Genomic DNA, 8,889 nt, shown 5'->3' on the forward strand with positions numbered 1-8,889 from the left:
CACACTTCTCAGGATCGTGCTGTCTCCTGGCACGGCCACTCCAGACCCATCGCCATCTTGGAATCTCCTGAATATCTCATGTAATTTATGGAATACTGTACTGAAAGTGAAAAACAGGATGATTGTATGAGTACTCAAAGTATGGTTTCAACTGAATGTGTATCACTTTTGCACCATCTTCAAGCTGAAAAATTCTAAGTTAAACAATTGCAACTCAGCAAACATCTGTAAATGGAAGGATATCCAGTGTTCACTGATGAAAGAATTAACATTGTTAAAATGCTCATACTACCCAAAATGATCTATGTATTCAATGCAATCCCTATCAAAATTTGAATGGTATTTTTCACAGAAAAAAAAATCCCCAAATTCTAATGGAATCACTAAAGATCCCAAATAGTTAAAGTAGTCTTGAGCAAAAAGAACAATCTGGAGGTATTATACTGCCTGACTTCAAAATATACTACAAAGGTGTAGTAAATGAAAAGCATGGTTCTGGCATAAGATTAAACACATAGACCAATAGAACACTGCTGTGGACTGAATGTCTACCCAAACTCATGGATCATGAAGACTATACCCTTGTGAATGGGTTAATCCATTCATGGAGTAATGGGTTAATAGTTTAGTGGGTTGTCATGGGAATGGCACTCATGGCTTTATACAGCGAGCAAGTGAGCACATTAAAGAGCTCTTGTTCTTGCTATTTTCACCATGTGGTACCCGGTGTTACCCTGGAAGCCTGCAGAGAGTTCCCAGAACAGAAGGGAACTTATCTTCTGTGCCCCTGGACTGTGGACTTCTCAGCCTCCGAAACTGTAGAAAGTAAATTTCATTTCTTTATAAATGACCCAGTTTCAGGTATTCTGTTATGGGCAACAGAAAACTGACTAACTGAAACACAATAGGGAGGCCAGAAATAAATCCACACATTTATGGTCAACTGATTTTCAACAAGGTGCCAAGAATACACTATGGGTAAAGGACAATTTCTTCAATAAATAGTGTTAGGAAAACCAGATATCTACAGGTGGAAGAATAAAATTGGACCCTTATTTCATACCATATAAAAATTTGACTCAAAATGGATGAAAGACTTAAACATAAGACCTGAAACTATAAAACTACTAGAAGAAAACATAGGGAAAAAGCTTCATGACATTAATCTAGGCAATGATTTTTTGGATATGACCCAATAGTCATAGGCAAAAAAAATGCAAAAATAAACAAATGGGATTATATCAAACTAAAATGTTTCTGCACAGTAAAGGAAACAAGCAATAGAGTGAAGAGACAATCTATGAAACTGGAGAAAATATTCATAAACCATACATCAGATAAGGGGTCAATATTAAAAACATATAAGAAATTCAAAAACTCAATAGAAAACAAATAACCCAATTAAAAAATAGGCAAAGGATCTGGTACTAGTCCATTTCTGTTGCCTAGAACAGAATACCTGGAACCGTATAATATATAAAGAAATCACATTTATTTTTTACAGTTTTGGAGGCTGGGAAGTGTACAGTCCAGGGGACACATCTGGTGACGGCCTTGTTCATGGTGGTGACTTTCCACACCAATGCAGGATATCACAAGGCGAGAGAACAAGCTGAGCAAGAGAGAGCTGTTTCTCCTTCACTCTCCTTATAAACCCATTATAACCACACCCAGGACCATCCTTTAAACCATTAATGGATTAATCCATTCACAAAGGTACAGTCCTCACAATCTAATCACCTCTTTAAGGCCCCACCAATTGATTACCATGAAAGATTTCCCACCCACTAAACACTGTTACAATGGAGATTAAGTTTCTAGTACATGAACTTTGGGGGAACACATTTAACCCAAAGCAGACCTAAATAGACATTTCTCAAAAGAAGACATAAAAATGATCAACAGGCATATGAAAAAATTCTAAATGTGACTAATCATCAGGGGAATGCAAATTAAAACCAAAATGAAGTATCATCTCATACCTGTTAGGATGGCTATTATCAAAAAGACAAAAGATAGCAAGTGTTGATAATGGTGTGAAGAAAAGGGAACTCATACACTGTTAGTGATCATGTAAATTAGTAAAGGCATTATGGAAAACAGTGCAGAGGGTCCTCAAAATATTAAAAATAGAACTACCATAAGATCCAGCAATCTTACTACTGAGTATATATCAAAAGGAAATGAAATCAGTGTGTCAAAGAGACATCTGCACTCCCATGTTTATTACAGCATTACTCACAATAGTCAGGATATAAAATCAACCTGTCCAACAACGGATGAATGGATAAAGAGAATGAGATATACACTCATATATACAATGGACTACTATTCAGCCTTTAGAAAGAAGGAAATTGTGTCATTTGTGACAACATGGATTCATCTGTAGGACATTATGTTAAGTAAAATAAACCAGGCACAGAAAGACAAATACTGTGTGGTCTAACTTATGTGTGGAATCTAAAAAAGTTGAACTGATATAGAAGTAGAGACTAGAATGATGGTTGACTGGCTCGAGGGTGGAATGAAGGGCAGAATGGAAAGATGTTGGTCAAAGGATACAAAATTTTATTTAGGCAGAAGAAACAGGTGCAAGAGATCTACAGTAGTCCTCCTGTATTCACCAGGAATACATTCCAGAATCCCCAGAGAATGTGGATGTCTGAAGCCCCAGGTGGCACCAAACTCTATATATACTATGTTTTCTCCTATAGATTCATACCTATGATAAAGTTTAATTTATAAATTAGGCATAGTAAGAGATTAAAAACCATGACTATTAATAATATATAACAATTATAACAATATACTGTAATAAAAGTTACATGAACGTGATCTCTCCTCCCCACCCTCTCAAAATACTGTAATATTTTTGGACCACAGTTGACTGCAGAAATTACAACTGAGGAAAGTGGAACCAGGGATAAGGGAGGACTACTGTATTATACAATATGCTGACTATAGTTATTAACAATGTACTGCATATGTAAAGATTGCCAGAAGAGTAGAATTTAAGTGTTCTCACCACAAAACAATAATAAGGATGTGAGGTAATGCATATGTTAGTTAGCTTTGATTTAGCCATTTAACAATGTATACACACTTCAAAACATCATATTGTACACCATAAATATATACAATTTTGGTCAATTAAAATATTTAAAAATTTAATTAAATTAAGAAGTAACTCTACTCACAAAAATACCTTAGTTAAAACTCCCTAATGAATCCCGTTTTCTACAGGACGAAAATTTAAATTCCTTTTTATTGTATTTGTATTAAGGTCCTTCAATATTGTCAATTAAAATATTTAAAAATTTAATTAAATTAAGAAGTAACTCTACTCACAAAAATACCTTAGTTAAAACTCCCTAATGAATCCCATTTTCTACAGGACGAAAATTTAAATTCCTTTTTATTGTATTTGTATTAAGGTCCTTCAATATTTGGTTCCTACTCATCTCACCCTTATTTATCTCTTCTCACCACTTATCTCTTATCACTTGAGCCCCGCTGAACTACTTGCAGTTTCTCAAGCCATGCAATTTCTGCCTTTGCAAGGGATGTCCTCCCTTTGGGCCATGAGAAAGCCTTACTCATTTTTCAAAACTCAGTTTGCCTTTCAACTCTTCTAGGAAGTCTTCGCTGGTCTCCACGGGCAGGATGAAACATTCTTTGGGACTGTAGTGTACCTTCAATTTTAACTATTGCCCTTGCTCAATAATTGTTGCTATTGGCTTGTACAATCTCTCCCTAGATGACTGTAGTCTCTATTCTATTTACCATTGTGTCCCCAGCACTGAGCTCAATGGCTAGTACTTAGTAGGCCATTGCTATGTGTTTATTAACTGACTGGATAACAGTGTTGAGGCATGTAGTAACATCTACTTTGATGTGCATGTCCCCAGAGCTTCTCTAAGGCCTCCTCAAGCAGGGGATAAAAGTTTTCCAGGACATTAATTCAGTTATTTCCCATGATTGCCTCTCTGCAGCACACTGAGGTCCCACGAGTTATTCCACTCTGGGTTGCCCTTTGCCACCTACCCATTTTCCTGTCTTCTCTACTTCCAGAAGTTCAAAAGATAAAGGAAAATATCTGCTGTGGTATAGAAAGTTGTGAGAAAAGTTAATCAGTCCTGTGTGTGTGTGTGTGTGTGTGTGTTGCTCTGTAAATTACTCTTTATGTATACCGTCATTTCATAGTCAAAAGCCTACACATAAAAAAGCTTCCGACAACTGTGGATTGAATGATCTCTCCCACTGCATCCGTGTGTGTATCCAGACCTGAAGCCACACCAGACAACAAGCATTCCCAAAAGAAATATAGAATTTCAATCCTCCCATCCTTTACCTCCATATTTTTGCCTCAGCCTGGAACATCCTTTCCCATCTTTTCTATCCACTCATCAATCACAGCTGAAATCAAAGCCATCACTTCTGCGAGTGTCTTTCTGATCTGCTAAACAGAATAAACAGCTTTTTCCTTCCCCTCCCCATAGCTTGCTGTCACTATTTCTATTTGGCATTTACTTTGGTCTGCCTTGCATGTTAATATGAGGGTATTTCAAAAGGTTCATGGAAGGATTCATATTATCTTTTCATTCTATTTTTCCATGAGCTTTTTGAAGTGCCCTCGTGTTAGACTTTTTTGAAGGTCTGTCTCTTCTATTTGTCTTGAGAGAAGGGCACCTGTCTTCCTTATCTTATCTTCCCAGAACTTGACACACTGGTTGGCACATAGAATACAACTAACAAATATTTGTAGAATTAAATTTTTAAAAATGAATTAAAATTATTCACATATGGATTATTTTTGAACAACAAAATATTTAGATTGTTTGAAGATACTGAGAAACTAGATGGGCTCTCAGCCAATTTGTGAGGGGTCAAAGTCACTTTCAAACTTTTGTGTCCACTTCCCTCAGCCTCCTATGACAGTTCTCAACCTCTCAAATCCTTGCAAAGGTGCCGTGTGTGTGTGTGTGTGTGTGTGTGTGTGTGAATATGTATGTGTGTGTGTGAATATGTATGTGTGTGTGTGTGTGTGAGAGAGAGACAGAGAGAGAGAGAAAGACACCAAAAACACTCGCTTTGTAATTGGCTTTATTGTCAGCAAACCTCAGGGCACATCCTTTTGACGTATTTGCAGCCAAAGCTAGGATAGAAATAGCACTCCCACAAAGTCTGTCAACAATATAAGTGGACTCTACCTTAAAAAAAAAAAAAGAAAGAAAACCTCAACAGAGAAAACAGAAAAATTAGCAAGTATTTATTTACACTGCTAAAGGGAAAAATAAAAGAATAAAAGCTACTACCCCCATGTGACTGTGGTATCAAGTCCAGCATCTCTCGACATGAAACAAACATTTACTCACTGCTGTCATCTAAGCAAATAGTTGAATGGCCTGGATAAGACTTAGATTTTATGATCAGTACTTGTTTTATATAACAGAGGAAATAAAGCTTTTCTAAATTCAGTAGAAGTAGTTTCTGCTACTTTCCTTAGATTTCTTATTGAGGAATATTGAACATACTCATATTGGCCAATACAATTTCTGGATGTTACTGTTCCTTTTTTTTCGATGAATTGCAGTCTCCTGGTGGGGAGTAAACATTCATCCAAAATTGTGTCTAGACAACAGTTTATAAAGAGTTTGAAAATGATTAAAATTGTAAAAAAGTGCTTTCCAATTTATTGGGATGGCTCAAGTACTTAATTTCAGTCTTAACTGAATCCTCCAATTCTTTTCTTTGTTAATGGGGGAAAAAGTGTTTCTGATTTCTTTGCTGTTATCCAAATTCTTGTGCTTGTCTGACTGGTTTGAGTGAAAGGACTAACTAGGGTAAGTGAGAGGAATGTAAGTGGACATGGAATTGCTGCCCAGCGAAGCTCAGCAAGGCTGAAAGGGCCACACTGTTAACCGCATCCAACAGCTGCAAGGGGAAAATGGGGCAGGGGGGAGGGCAGGGAAAGGGCAAGAAAATAAACTGAAAAAAAAAATTGGGGAAGTACTTAAAGTCTTCCAGGCTGCGCGGATCCTGAAACATGTCCTCTGGGTGCCTGAAGACAAGGTCTATAAACACCTTTGGTACTGAGGCCGCCACGGGCATGGTACAGTAGACTTTTCACAGCAGACACCGGCAGAGCATGTTCGCAATGGAGCAGCATTTTGTAGGTTCGGGATGTAGCTAGCAGGAGCAGGGCAACAGACATGGTTGATTAGTCCTCTCTATATAAAGCATAAAGTATATGCACACTCCAAACTGAACTTCAAGCAACTTAAGACAGGAGAATTTTTGGATTTAAATTCTCATTGTCAATATGAGAAAAATGAAGTAGGATGTGTAGTCTTGTTGAAGGTGGAAGCAGATAAGGACCCAGGGTCCATGTACACAACAATATATACTATACTGTGAATGCTTGTGATACTATTAAGTGCTCTCAGAACTGGAGGCTAAGGCACACAACCAAAACCAAAAACCACTAAGTTGTGAATGCTATACAGTTCGAGGCCGTCCCTTTCATGTCACAGGTGTGCTGACAGATGCCAGCTCAACAGAACTGCTACTGCTGCAACCCTGCCACTGGTCCCCTGCCTTCCTTTACTCTGGTAGATCTAAGACAGAAGCTGAGAGAAGGATGCAGAGGAGCCCCTTTTGGGTAGGGAGAGAGCAGTGCAATGTTAATGAATCCTTCCCCTACATTCCCTGAGGGGTGGGGGCATGTGAGAAAGTCCCCAAAAGAATCACCCCCAAAGATGGGGAGAGACTGATGTTTATCCAGCAGGCTGCATGTCTGCTTAGCCCCAGGAGCTTGCTTATGGCCCACTTTCCAGTAGAGCAGGGGAGAGAGAGTGTAGGGTGGGATGGCTACATTTCGACAGGCCCAGAATTCTCTCTCTAAAGTTCCCAGTGATCCAGAGGTACAGAAGGTGGGATTTGCCAATGCTTGCAGGCTCCAGGGCTGGGAGGTTGCTGCAGGTGCATGTGCTGGGGAAGATTCCATAGAGAATGGCAAAGAGTTATAGAGAACAGAGGAATGAGACAGATGCTGCTATCTGGGGATTTGCTAGCAGATGCAGACAAGCTTCTCAAGAGACAACCCATAGCCAGGGGCACTGCTAAAGAGTAAGACAGTTAATTGCTGGCCCAATTGGCAATGCCAATGCCACCTTTTCCATACAAAGCCCATGGATAACAGGTAGATCAGGGTTATGGCCAATCAAGGAGATAACTAAAAGATACCCAGGGGTCAGTATATCAGTTAGAAACGATTTTGGCTGCAAGTAATATAAAGCCTACTTTTCAATGGCTTTGACAAATAGAGACTGATTTTTCTCATATAACAAGGTATCTGGGGGGAAATTACTGCCATCCTTGTTTCCACACCTCAGTAGTCCTGAATTCTCTCAGACTTACCCTCATGGCTGCCAGGTGTCTGTCCCAACTCCAGGCATCAGGTGCACTTTTAAGGAAAGAAGTCTGGGGATGGGAGAGAACAACCAAGTCTGTTACTTTTATGAAGTAAATAAAACTGTTCTCATAAGCCACATAGCAAAGTTCTACTTATTTCTCCTTAGCTGGAATTGGATCACCTGGACACTACCTGCAAGGGAGGCAGGGATGTGTTTAGCTTCTTTAACCATTACAGTAGATAAATAGCTTTCCAGTAGTATCTGAGACTGGTAGTCAAGTTAGGGGAGGCCATTCCTTCCAACTCCCTTGTTCTGTAGCCTTACTCCACGCAGGAGAGAGAGATGTGAAGGTGAGTGCAAAGAGATGACAGGTGAGGGTGAGCCCAGCACTTCACTCTCCCAAGACCCCAGATGCGTGCGTTTGTCCTCTGCTGACTGCTGGCAGGATACCCTGGGGATGGGGAAAGGAAGAGAAAGGTCTTTAAACTGCATATTTATTTAGTAAAGTATTAAAATGAACAGGGAACAGTCTTAAAGAATGAAAATGAGACTGTTCTACTTATTGAAATAAACAAAAAAAGAAACAAAATTGAATGAGAGATTGTTAAGGGAATCTTCCACCACCTGGATAGAAGGCTTTAACTGAATATAGTTAGTGCCTTTTACTAGCAGAATAAAGTCATTTTATTCCCATGCGACTAACAAATTTAGACTTTTCACTAAATTAGTTACACTGAAGTTAACTGTTTATTAAATAGAGGATCCCAGTGAGTAAATTCAGGCCTTAGTGAAATCTACTTTGTTTTACAAAGTTCTGAGTTGAAAGGAACCCTTAAGAAGACATATCTCATTAAAATACACACAACTGATTTTTGTGAGATCCTTAGATGGGTTGCTAAGTAATCAAGCGCATGTTTTACAAAGGTCTGAATAGAGCCTGGATCCATCTGGGAATATTATATACTTTATATGTGATAGATTAAACATTATTGCCAGTTCATCTGTTTCCCCAAACTAACTTTTAGGATTTATTCCCACCTACCCCACCCTCAACAAGTGCAACATATCATTTAACTGTGTAGTATTCAATCATTTCCAACTATGATCCTAACACATCTTGGCACATCCTTCCTCAAAGAAGTAGATACCCTCTTTCAAGTCTATATTCATATCCAATAAGAAGTCTTTTTCCAACTTTTAAATACATTCCAGTTAACTAAAGGCAGCCATTGGAGCACTACGCTTATCATGTAGCCCATAGAAACTTTAGATACTTCTAATATTCTAAAGGATAAATAAACTGATTTGATGTAGAACAGGTGAGATTTCTGATATTTAGTGCCACAAACACTGATAGAGTTTCAGCTATGTGCAGACACCATGCTATGTGCTGAGAACACACAAAAGAAGGTATGCCCTGTCCTTGAGAAACTGGAGATTTACCTTTTGATATACTAGTAGCAGCATAAGCTAA

General features: G+C 38.6%; 1 long non-coding RNA gene across 1 annotated transcript; it reads right to left on the reverse strand.

Moving 5' to 3' along the window:
- Positions 1 to 5,888: 5,888 nt before the first annotated feature.
- LOC103602955 lies at positions 5,889 to 7,830 on the reverse strand. The gene is made up of 3 exons (XR_551567.1): positions 7,607 to 7,830; positions 7,420 to 7,482; positions 5,889 to 6,189 (listed from the first exon to the last, which is right to left on the reverse strand). It is a non-coding gene; the product is annotated as an uncharacterized LOC103602955 (long non-coding RNA).
- Between the last annotated feature and the right edge of the window lie 1,059 nt (positions 7,831 to 8,889).

The sequence above is a fragment of the Galeopterus variegatus genome, unplaced genomic scaffold, assembly GCF_000696425.1.
Source record: "Galeopterus variegatus unplaced genomic scaffold, G_variegatus-3.0.2 Scaffold4381, whole genome shotgun sequence".
In the NCBI taxonomy this organism is placed as follows: Eukaryota; Metazoa; Chordata; class Mammalia; order Dermoptera; family Cynocephalidae; genus Galeopterus; species Galeopterus variegatus.